Raw genomic sequence first — 12,267 nt, 5'->3', positions numbered from 1 at the left:
TTTTTTTTTTGCCTTTTATGGAAATTAGTGAAGGCATCGCATCAAAGGTGCGCACCTCGCTGCCCACCTTGGTGTGCTCCGAGGTGCCCACCACGGTGCGCAACGCCGGTGCGAACCCGGGAGCGCCCCGATGTGTGCTCCAAGGTGCGGCGTGCACGAAGTCGGACCCCGGTTTGCCCCGGGTGCGCACCTCGCGTGCACCTTGGTGCGCACACCTTGGCTGGGTTGCGCGGCCTGGTGGGCACCATGGTGCGCACCAAGGAGCGCTCCGAAGTGTGCTCCAAGGTGCGGCGTGCACGAAGTCGGAGCCCGGTTTGCCCCGGGTGCGCACCTTCGCCGCGGTGGGCACCATGGCGTGCACGAAGTCGGAGCCCGGTTTGCCCCGGGTGCGCACCTCGCGTGCACCTTCGCCGGGGTGGGCACCTCGGCTGGGTTGCGCGCCCTGGTGCGCACCAAGGAGCGCTCTGAAGTGTGCTCCAAGGTGCGGCGTGCACGAAGTCGGAGCCCGGTTTGCCCCGGGTGTGCACCTCGCGTGCACCTTCGCTGCGGTGGGCACCTTGGCTGGGTTGCGCGCCTTGGTGGGCACCATGCAGTGCACGAAGTCGGAGCCCGGTTTGCCCCGGGCGCGCACCTCCGCCAGGGTGGGCACCTTGGTGCGCACAACTTGCCTGGGCTGCGCACCAGGAAGGGCTCAAGATGGCACCCGCGTTCCGTTTTTTTCACTATCTTTCAGAACGGAAATTTTAAAATATCGTTTTTTTTTGCCTTTTCTGGAAATTAGTGAAGGCAGCGCATCAAAGGTGCGCAACGCTGGTGCGAACCTGGGAGCGCTCCGATGTGTGCTCCAAGGTGCGGCGTGCACGAAGTCGGACCCCGGTTTGCCCCGGGTGCGCACCTCGCGTGCACCTTGGTGCGCACACCTTGGCTGGGTTGCGCGCCCTGGTGGGCACCATGGTGCGCACCAAGGAGCGCTCCGAAGTGTGCTCCAAGGTGCGGCGTGCACGAAGTCGGAGCCCGGTTTGCCCCGGGTGCGCACCTCGCGTGCACCTTCGCCGCGGTGGGCACCATGGCGTGCACGAAGTCGGAGCCCGGTTTGCCCCGGGTGCGCACCTCGCGTGCACCTTCGCCGGGGTGGGCACCTTAGTGTGCAGACCTTGGCTGGGTTGCGCGCCCTGGTGGGCACCATGGTGCGCACCAAGGAGCGCTCCGAAGTGTGCTCCAAGGTGCGGCCTGCACGAAGTCGGAGCCCGGTTTGCCCCGGGTGTGCACCTCGGGTGGGCACCTTGGTGCGCATGCCTTGCCTGGGCTGCGCACCAGGGCGGGCTCAAGATGGCACCCGCGTTCCTTTTTTTTCACTATCTTTCAAAACGGAAATTTTAAAATCTCATTTTTTTTTGCCTTTTTCTGGAAATTAGTGAAGGCAGCGCATCAAAGGTGCGCACCTCGCTGCCCACCACGGTGCGCAACGCCGGTGGGCACCCGGGAGTGCTTCGAAGTGTGCTCCAAGGTGCTGCGTGCACGTTGTCGGAGCCCGGTTTGCCCCGGGTGCGCACCTCGCGTGCACCTTCGTCGGGGTGGGCACCTTGGCTGGGTTTGCCCCGGCTGCGCTCCGAAGCGGGGTTATTGGAGCGCCGCCTCTTTTTTTGTCGGAGCGTTTGGTGGGGTTTCTCGCATTGGCTCTTCCGAGGCCCGGTTGCCACCCTGGCGCGCACGAAGTCGGAAGTAGGGTTAATTGCCCGGGTGCGCACCTTTGCCAGGGTGGGCACCTTACCTGGGCTGCGCACCAGGGCGGGCTCAAGATGGCACGCGCGTTCCGTTTTTTTCACTATCTTTCAAAACGGAAATTTTAAAATCTCCTTTTTTTTTTGCCTTTTCTGGAAATTAGTGAAGGCAGCGCATCAAAGGTGCGCACCTCGCTGCCCACCTTGGTGTGCTCTGAGGTGCGCACCCGGGAGCGCTACGAAGTGTGCTCCAAGGTGCGGCGTGCACGTTGTCGGAGCCCGGTTTGCCCCGGGTGCGCACCTCGCCTGCACCTTGGCCGGGGTGGGCACCTTGGCTGGGTTTGCCCAGGGTGCGCTCCGAAGCGGGGTTACTGGAGCGCCCCCTCTTTTTTTGTCAGAGCGTTTGGTGGGGTTTCTCGCATTGGCTCTTCCCAGGCCCGGTTGTTGGGTGCGCTCCCACCCTGGCGCGCGCGAAGTTGGAAGTTGGGTTAATTGCCCGGGCGCGCACCTTCGCCAGGGTGGGCACCTTGGTGCGCACACCTTGGCTGGGCTGCGCACCAGGGCGGGCTCAAGATGGCACCAGCATTCCCTTTTTCTCACTATCTTTCAAAACGGAAATTTTAAAATCTCGTTTTTTTTTTGCCTTTTATGGAAATTAGTGAAGGCATCGCATCAAAGGTGCGCACCTCGCTGCCCACCTTGGTGTGCTCCGAGGTGCCCACCACGGTGCGCAACGCCGGTGCGAACCCGGGAGCGCCCCGATGTGTGCTCCAAGGTGCGGCGTGCACGAAGTCGGACCCCGGTTTGCCCCGGGTGCGCACCTCGCGTGCACCTTGGTGCGCACACCTTGGCTGGGTTGCGCGGCCTGGTGGGCACCATGGTGCGCACCAAGGAGCGCTCCGAAGTGTGCTCCAAGGTGCGGCGTGCACGAAGTCGGAGCCCGGTTTGCCCCGGGTACGCACCTCGCGTGCACCTTCGCCGGGGTGGGCACCTCGGCTGGGTTGCGCGCCCTGGTGCGCACCAAGGAGCGCTCCGAAGTGTGCTCCAAGGTGCGGCGTGCACGAAGTCGGAGCCCGGTTTGCCCCGGGTGCGCACCTTCGCCGCGGTGCGCACCATGGCGTGCACGAAGTCGGAGCCCGGTTTGCCCCGGGTGCGCACCTCGCGTGCACCTTCGGCGGGGTTGCGCGCCCTGGTGGGCACCATGGTGCGCACCAAGGAGCGCTCCGAAGTGTGCTCCAAGGTGCGGCGTGCACGAAGTCGGAGCCCGGTTTGCCCCGGGTGCGCACCTCGCGTGCACCTTCGGCGGGGTTGCGCGCCCTGGTGGGCACCATGGTGCGCACCAAGGAGCGCTCCGAAGTGTGCTCCAAGGTGCGGCGTGCACGAAGTCGGAGCCCGGTTTGCCCCGGGTGCGCACCTCGCGTGCACCTTCGCCGCGGTGGGCACCATGGCGTGCACGAAGTCGGAGCCCGGTTTGCCCCGGGTGCGCACCTCGCGTGCACCTTCGCCGGGGTGGGCACCTCGGCTGGGTTGCGCGCCCTGGTGCGCACCAAGGAGCGCTCCGAAGTGTGCTCCAAGGTGCGGCGTGCACGAAGTCGGAGCCCGGTTTGCCCCGGGTGCGCACCTCGCGTGCACCTTCGCCAGGGTGGGCACCTCGGTGCGCACACCTTCTCAATGTTTTCTTGCCTTTTCTGGAAATTGGTGAAGGCAGCGCATCAAAGGTGCGCACCTCGGTGTGCTCCGAGGTGCGAACCCGAGAGCGCTCCGAGGTGCCCACGAAGTCGAAAGTCGGGTTAATTGCATTGTTTTCCCCGGGTGCGCTCCGAGGTGCGCAACATCGGCGCGCACCAAGGAGGGCTCCGAAGTGTGCTCCAAGGTGCGCACGATGGCGTGCACCTCTGGTGCGCACGATTCGGAGCTCGGTTTGACCGGGGTGCGCACACCTTGGCTGGGTTGCGCACCTTTTGTGCGCTCCAAGGTGCGCACGAAGTCGGAGCTCGGTTTGCCCCGGGTGCGCACCTTCGCCAGGGTGCGCACCTTGATGCGCACGCCTTGGCTGGGCTGCGCACCTTGGTGGGCGCCATGGTGCGCACCTTTCGTGCGCTCCAAGGTGCGCACGAAGTCGGAGCTCGGTTTGCCCCGGGTGCGCACCTTGGTGGGCGCCATGGTGCACTCCGAGGTGCCCAAGATTGGTGCGCACCAAGGAGCGCTCCGAAGTGCGCTCCAAGGTGCGCGCGAAGTCGAAAGTTGGGTTAATTGTCCGGTTTGCCTCGGGTGCGCACCTTGCGTGCACCTTCGCCAGGGTGGGCGCCTTGGTGCGCACACCTTGGCTGGGCTGCGCACACCTTGGCACCCGCGTTTCCTTCATTTTAAATTTTTTTTTTTTACAATCTCTCAAGTGGGAAATTCTATAATCTCAACTTTTTTTGCCTTTTCAGGAAACTTTTGAATGGAGCGCATCATTGGTGCGCTCCGAAGTGTGCTCCAAAGCTCTCTCCAGCTGCGTGCACCTGCCCCGGCCGCGCACCCGGCCCCGCCCAGCTTCGCTCACCTGTCCCGGGCGTCTGGTGCGGAACCTTAGAGTAAGAAACATCACCGTGCACCTTGGCCAACGTGCGCGACTCGACCGAGCGCGCACTGGCCGAGGTGCACACCGATTTCACCTGGGTGCGCGCGCAGCACCTCGGGCGCACCGGGGTGCGCGCACAACGCCCGGGTTGCACCGTGGCCTGTGTGCTCGGGGCGCCTCGGGTGCGCGCTCGGTGTCGCCCCCCGCGCGCGCGGTAGTGCGGGCAGCGCACACCCGGCCCGGCCCGGCCCCGACGAGAACGCAAACGGGCAAAAGGTTTATTCAAATAGCATTGCGACGCCCGGCGAAAAACTAAAAAAGGGTGCAACACCGGGACTTCCCGGGAGGTCACCCATCCCAGTACTACTCCGGCCCAAGCGCGCTTAACTGCGGAGTTCTGATGGGATCCGGTGCACTAACGCTGGTATGATCGCACCCGTTATGAGCTTGTCGCAGTGTGTACTTAGCAAACCGCGACCCACGTGCGAATCCACCCCGGCCACCCACCCCCGTCGAGGTGCACACCCTCCCTCGCGAAGTGCGCCCCGTTCGCCAAGTGTGAGCCCTGCCCGGGTGCGCGCACCTTGCTAGGGCGTCGGGTGTGCACCCGGCCCGGCCTACGTGCGTGCACCTGGAGGGGGCGTCGTGTGCGTGCAGTGTCCCGTCTGCAACGCGGTGCCCACACACCACCTCGGGCGCAACGACCTGCGCTCACATGTGGGCCGAGTGCACCTTGGTGCATGTTCGGGGCGCCTCGGGTGCACGCTCGATCTTGCCCCGGTGCACCAAGGCGCTCGGTTTGCCCCGGGTGCGCACTTGGTGCAAGGTGGGCACCCAAAATAGGGATCAAGCACCAAAACACAAGTTTCGGGATGCAAAATGGGACCCAAGGACCACAAATGCGTTCCAAGACCCATGATGGGTCCACGAGAACAAAAATGTGTTCCGAGACTTAATAAACAAATATTGGGTTTTAGGAGAAGAAACATGCTCTGATGCCCAAAACGAGAATCGACCCCGAAAAGGCCACAGGCCAAAAGTGGGATGCGAGACAAAAAAAAATGGGACCCGAGGACCAAAATTGGGTTCCCAGGTCGAAGACAGGGCAACCGGACAAGAAACGACCTCTAAGGCTCGAAATGAGTCCCGACGACTAAAACTTGACAAGAAGCACCCATCAGGCACCCAACTCGACACCCATGGGATGCCGACCCACCCGGGCTTCCACCTAGCACACCTTGGCACCCACCCACCCTCGCACCCAACCTCGCACCCAACTTAGCACCTTTGAACCCACATTGGCACTCACCCTGACCCTGGCACCTTGGAACCCACATTGGCACTCACCTTGACCCTGGCACCCACCTTTGCACTCACCTTGGGACCCACCCTGGCTCCCACCTCGGCACCCACCCAGACACCCACCTTGGTTCCTTGGCACCCACCTTGGATCCTTGGCACCCACCCCGACACCCACCTTGGCACGCAACTTGGCTACTTGCCACCCACCTTGGCTCCTTGACGCCCACCCCGACAACCACCCCGTGACCTACCCTGGCTAGGGTTGGTGCACACCCACCCTGGTGCCCACCTTGGCACCCACCCTATGACCCACCTTGGCACGCACCTTAGTACCCACCCCGTTACCCACCCTAGGACCCACCCCGTGACCCACCTTGGCCAGGGTGGGTGCCTTGGTGCGCACAACTTGCCTGGGCTGCACACCAGGGCGGGCTCAAGATGGCACCCGCGTTCCGTTTTTTTCACTATCTTTCAAAACGGAAATTTTAAAATCTCATTTTTTTCTTTTTTTTGCCTTTTCTGGAAATTAGTGAAGGCAGCGCATCAAAGGTGCGCAATGCTGGTGCGAACCCGGGAGCGCTCCGATGTGTGCTCCAAGGTGCGGCGTGCACGAAGTCCGAGCCCGGTTTGCCCCGGGTGCGCACCTCGCGTGCACCTTCGCCGGGGTGAGCACCTTGGCTGGGTTGCGCGCCCTGGTGCGTACCAAGGAGCGCTCTGAAGTGTGCTCCAAGGTGCGGCGTGCACGAAGTCGGAGCCCGGTTTGCCCCGGGTGTGCACCTCGGGTGCGCACCTCGCGTGCACCTTCGCTGCGGTGGGCACCTTGGCTGGGTTGCGCGCCTTGGTGGGCACCATGCAGTGCACGAAGTCGGAGCCCGGTTTGCCCCGGGCGCGCACCTCCGCCAGGGTGGGCACCTTGGTGCGCACAACTTGCCTGGGCTGCGCATCAGGAAGGGCTCAAGATGGCACCCGCGTTCCGTTTTTTTCACTATCTTTCAGAACGGAAATTTTAAAATATCGTTTTTTTTTGCCTTTTCTGGAAATTAGTGAAGGCAGCGCATCAAAGGTGCGCAACGCTGGTGCGAACCTGGGAGCGCTCCGATGTGTGCTCCAAGGTGCGGCGTGCACGAAGTCGGAGCCCGGTTTGCCTCGGGTGCGCCCTGGTGGGCACCATGGTGCGCACCAAGGAGCGCTCCGAAGTGTGCTCCAAGGTGCGGCCTGCACGAAGTCGGAGCCCGGTTTGCCCCGGGTGTGCACCTCGGGTGGGCACCTTGGTGCGCATGCCTTGCCTGGGCTGCGCACCAGGGCGGGCTCAAGATGGCACCCGCGTTCCTTTTTTTTCACTATCTTTCAAAACGGAAATTTTAAAATCTCATTTTTTTTTGCCTTTTTCTGGAAATTAGTGAAGGCAGCGCATCAAAGGTGCGCACCTCGCTGCCCACCACGGTGCGCAACGCCGGTGGGCACCCGGGAGTGCTTCGAAGTGTGCTCCAAGGTGCTGCGTGCACGTTGTCGGAGCCCGGTTTGCCCCGGGTGCGCACCTCGCGTGCACCTTCGTCGGGGTGGGCACCTTGGCTTGGTTTGCCCCGGCTGCGCTCCGAAGCGGGGTTATTGGAGCGCCGCCTCTTTTTTTGTCGGAGCGTTTGGTGGGGTTTCTCGCATTGGCTCTTCCGAGGCCCGGTTGCCACCCTGGCGCGCACGAAGTCGGAAGTAGGGTTAATTGCCCGGGTGCGCACCTTTGCCAGGGTGGCACCTTACCTGGGCTGCGCACCAGGGCGGGCTCAAGATGGCACGCGCGTTCCGTTTTTTTCACTATCTTTCAAAACGGAAATTTTAAAATCTCCTTTTTTTTTTGCCTTTTCTGGAAATTAGTGAAGGCAGCGCATCAAAGGTGCGCACCTCGCTGCCCACCTTGGTGTGCTCTGAGGTGCGCACCCGGGAGCGCTACGAAGTGTGCTCCAAGGTGCGGCGTGCACGTTGTCGGAGCCCGGTTTGCCCCGGGTGCGCACCTCGCCTGCACCTTGGCCGGGGTGGGCACCTTGGCTGGGTTTGCCCAGGGTGCGCTCCGAAGCGGGGTTACTGGAGCGCCCCCTCTTTTTTTGTCAGAGAGTTTGGTGGGGTTTCTCGCATTGGCTCTTCCCAGGCCCGGTTGTTGGGTGCGCTCCCACCCTGGCGCGCGCGAAGTTGGAAGTTGGGTTAATTGCCCGGGCGCGCACCTTCGCCAGGGTGGGCACCTTGGTGCGCAAACCTTGGCTGGGCTGCGCACCAGGGCGGGCTCAAGATGGCACCAGCATTCCCTTTTTCTCACTATCTTTCAAAACGGAAATTTTAAAATCTCGTTTTTTTTTTGCCTTTTATGGAAATTAGTGAAGGCATCGCATCAAAGGTGCGCACCTCGCTGCCCACCTTGGTGTGCTCCGAGGTGCCCACCACGGTGCGCAACGCCGGTGCGAACCCGGGAGCGCCCCGATGTGTGCTCCAAGGTGCGGCGTGCACGAAGTCGGACCCCGGTTTGCCCCGGGTGCGCACCTCGCGTGCACCTTGGTGCGCACACCTTGGCTGGGTTGCGCGGCCTGGTGGGCACCATGGTGCGCACCAAGGAGCGCTCCGAAGTGTGCTCCAAGGTGCGGCGTGCACGAAGTCGGAGCCCGGTTTGCCCCGGGTGCGCACCTTCGCCGCGGTGGGCACCATGGCGTGCACGAAGTCGGAGCCCGGTTTGCCCCGGGTGCGCACCTCGCGTGCACCTTCGCCGGGGTGGGCACCTCGGCTGGGTTGCGCGCCCTGGTGCGCACCAAGGAGCGCTCTGAAGTGTGCTCCAAGGTGCGGCGTGCACGAAGTCGGAGCCCGGTTTGCCCCGGGTGTGCACCTCGCGTGCACCTTCGCTGCGGTGGGCACCTTGGCTGGGTTGCGCGCCTTGGTGGGCACCATGCAGTGCACGAAGTCGGAGCCCGGTTTGCCCCGGGCGCGCACCTCCGCCAGGGTGGGCACCTTGGTGCGCACAACTTGCCTGGGCTGCGCACCAGGAAGGGCTCAAGATGGCACCCGCGTTCCGTTTTTTTCACTATCTTTCAGAACGGAAATTTTAAAATATCGTTTTTTTTTGCCTTTTCTGGAAATTAGTGAAGGCAGCGCATCAAAGGTGCGCAACGCTGGTGCGAACCTGGGAGCGCTCCGATGTGTGCTCCAAGGTGCGGCGTGCACGAAGTCGGACCCCGGTTTGCCCCGGGTGCGCACCTCGCGTGCACCTTGGTGCGCACACCTTGGCTGGGTTGCGCGCCCTGGTGGGCACCATGGTGCGCACCAAGGAGCGCTCCGAAGTGTGCTCCAAGGTGCGGCGTGCACGAAGTCGGAGCCCGGTTTGCCCCGGGTGCGCACCTCGCGTGCACCTTCGCCGCGGTGGGCACCATGGCGTGCACGAAGTCGGAGCCCGGTTTGCCCCGGGTGCGCACCTCGCGTGCACCTTCGCCGGGGTGGGCACCTTAGTGTGCAGACCTTGGCTGGGTTGCGCGCCCTGGTGGGCACCATGGTGCGCACCAAGGAGCGCTCCGAAGTGTGCTCCAAGGTGCGGCCTGCACGAAGTCGGAGCCCGGTTTGCCCCGGGTGTGCACCTCGGGTGGGCACCTTGGTGCGCATGCCTTGCCTGGGCTGCGCACCAGGGCGGGCTCAAGATGGCACCCGCGTTCCTTTTTTTTCACTATCTTTCAAAACGGAAATTTTAAAATCTCATTTTTTTTTGCCTTTTTCTGGAAATTAGTGAAGGCAGCGCATCAAAGGTGCGCACCTCGCTGCCCACCACGGTGCGCAACGCCGGTGGGCACCCGGGAGTGCTTCGAAGTGTGCTCCAAGGTGCTGCGTGCACGTTGTCGGAGCCCGGTTTGCCCCGGGTGCGCACCTCGCGTGCACCTTCGTCGGGGTGGGCACCTTGGCTGGGTTTGCCCCGGCTGCGCTCCGAAGCGGGGTTATTGGAGCGCCGCCTCTTTTTTTGTCGGAGCGTTTGGTGGGGTTTCTCGCATTGGCTCTTCCGAGGCCCGGTTGCCACCCTGGCGCGCACGAAGTCGGAAGTAGGGTTAATTGCCCGGGTGCGCACCTTTGCCAGGGTGGGCACCTTACCTGGGCTGCGCACCAGGGCGGGCTCAAGATGGCACGCGCGTTCCGTTTTTTTCACTATCTTTCAAAACGGAAATTTTAAAATCTCCTTTTTTTTTTGCCTTTTCTGGAAATTAGTGAAGGCAGCGCATCAAAGGTGCGCACCTCGCTGCCCACCTTGGTGTGCTCTGAGGTGCGCACCCGGGAGCGCTACGAAGTGTGCTCCAAGGTGCGGCGTGCACGTTGTCGGAGCCCGGTTTGCCCCGGGTGCGCACCTCGCCTGCACCTTGGCCGGGGTGGGCACCTTGGCTGGGTTTGCCCAGGGTGCGCTCCGAAGCGGGGTTACTGGAGCGCCCCCTCTTTTTTTGTCAGAGCGTTTGGTGGGGTTTCTCGCATTGGCTCTTCCCAGGCCCGGTTGTTGGGTGCGCTCCCACCCTGGCGCGCGCGAAGTTGGAAGTTGGGTTAATTGCCCGGGCGCGCACCTTCGCCAGGGTGGGCACCTTGGTGCGCACACCTTGGCTGGGCTGCGCACCAGGGCGGGCTCAAGATGGCACCAGCATTCCCTTTTTCTCACTATCTTTCAAAACGGAAATTTTAAAATCTCGTTTTTTTTTTGCCTTTTATGGAAATTAGTGAAGGCATCGCATCAAAGGTGCGCACCTCGCTGCCCACCTTGGTGTGCTCCGAGGTGCCCACCACGGTGCGCAACGCCGGTGCGAACCCGGGAGCGCCCCGATGTGTGCTCCAAGGTGCGGCGTGCACGAAGTCGGACCCCGGTTTGCCCCGGGTGCGCACCTCGCGTGCACCTTGGTGCGCACACCTTGGCTGGGTTGCGCGGCCTGGTGGGCACCATGGTGCGCACCAAGGAGCGCTCCGAAGTGTGCTCCAAGGTGCGGCGTGCACGAAGTCGGAGCCCGGTTTGCCCCGGGTACGCACCTCGCGTGCACCTTCGCCGGGGTGGGCACCTCGGCTGGGTTGCGCGCCCTGGTGCGCACCAAGGAGCGCTCCGAAGTGTGCTCCAAGGTGCGGCGTGCACGAAGTCGGAGCCCGGTTTGCCCCGGGTGCGCACCTTCGCCGCGGTGCGCACCATGGCGTGCACGAAGTCGGAGCCCGGTTTGCCCCGGGTGCGCACCTCGCGTGCACCTTCGGCGGGGTTGCGCGCCCTGGTGGGCACCATGGTGCGCACCAAGGAGCGCTCCGAAGTGTGCTCCAAGGTGCGGCGTGCACGAAGTCGGAGCCCGGTTTGCCCCGGGTGCGCACCTCGCGTGCACCTTCGGCGGGGTTGCGCGCCCTGGTGGGCACCATGGTGCGCACCAAGGAGCGCTCCGAAGTGTGCTCCAAGGTGCGGCGTGCACGAAGTCGGAGCCCGGTTTGCCCCGGGTGCGCACCTCGCGTGCACCTTCGCCGCGGTGGGCACCATGGCGTGCACGAAGTCGGAGCCCGGTTTGCCCCGGGTGCGCACCTCGCGTGCACCTTCGCCGGGGTGGGCACCTCGGCTGGGTTGCGCGCCCTGGTGCGCACCAAGGAGCGCTCCGAAGTGTGCTCCAAGGTGCGGCGTGCACGAAGTCGGAGCCCGGTTTGCCCCGGGTGCGCACCTCGCGTGCACCTTCGCCAGGGTGGGCACCTCGGTGCGCACACCTTCTCAATGTTTTCTTGCCTTTTCTGGAAATTGGTGAAGGCAGCGCATCAAAGGTGCGCACCTCGGTGTGCTCCGAGGTGCGAACCCGAGAGCGCTCCGAGGTGCCCACGAAGTCGAAAGTCGGGTTAATTGCATTGTTTTCCCCGGGTGCGCTCCGAGGTGCGCAACATCGGCGCGCACCAAGGAGGGCTCCGAAGTGTGCTCCAAGGTGCGCACGATGGCGTGCACCTCTGGTGCGCACGATTCGGAGCTCGGTTTGACCGGGGTGCGCACACCTTGGCTGGGTTGCGCACCTTTTGTGCGCTCCAAGGTGCGCACGAAGTCGGAGCTCGGTTTGCCCCGGGTGCGCACCTTCGCCAGGGTGCGCACCTTGATGCGCACGCCTTGGCTGGGCTGCGCACCTTGGTGGGCGCCATGGTGCGCACCTTTCGTGCGCTCCAAGGTGCGCACGAAGTCGGAGCTCGGTTTGCCCCGGGTGCGCACCTTGGTGGGCGCCATGGTGCACTCCGAGGTGCCCAAGATTGGTGCGCACCAAGGAGCGCTCCGAAGTGCGCTCCAAGGTGCGCGCGAAGTCGAAAGTTGGGTTAATTGTCCGGTTTGCCTCGGGTGCGCACCTTGCGTGCACCTTCGCCAGGGTGGGCGCCTTGGTGCGCACACCTTGGCTGGGCTGCGCACACCTTGGCACCCGCGTTTCCTTCATTTTAAATTTTTTTTTTTTACAATCTCTCAAGTGGGAAATTCTATAATCTCAACTTTTTTTGCCTTTTCAGGAAACTTTTGAATGGAGCGCATCATTGGTGCGCTCCGAAGTGTGCTCCAAAGCTCTCTCCAGCTGCGTGCACCTGCCCCGGCCGCGCACCCGGCCCCGCCCAGCTTCGCTCACCTGTCCCGGGCGTCTGGTGCGGAACCTTAGAGTAAGAAACATCACCGTGCACCTTGGCCAACGTGCGCGACTC

General features: G+C 63.3%; 1 non-coding gene across 1 annotated transcript; it reads right to left on the bottom strand.

Annotated features, from left to right (window-relative positions):
- Window positions 1-4,606: 4,606 nt before the first annotated feature.
- On the bottom strand, window positions 4,607-4,725 carry LOC131873385 (5S ribosomal RNA). The gene has a single exon (XR_009371345.1). It is a non-coding gene; the product is annotated as a 5S ribosomal RNA (ribosomal RNA).
- Window positions 4,726-12,267: the final 7,542 nt, after the last annotated feature.

This window comes from Cryptomeria japonica, unplaced genomic scaffold (genome assembly GCF_030272615.1).
Source record: "Cryptomeria japonica unplaced genomic scaffold, Sugi_1.0 HiC_scaffold_1625, whole genome shotgun sequence".
NCBI classification, from domain to species: domain Eukaryota; kingdom Viridiplantae; phylum Streptophyta; class Pinopsida; order Cupressales; family Cupressaceae; genus Cryptomeria; species Cryptomeria japonica.
This window is presented reverse-complemented; position numbering and strand designations above follow the sequence as displayed.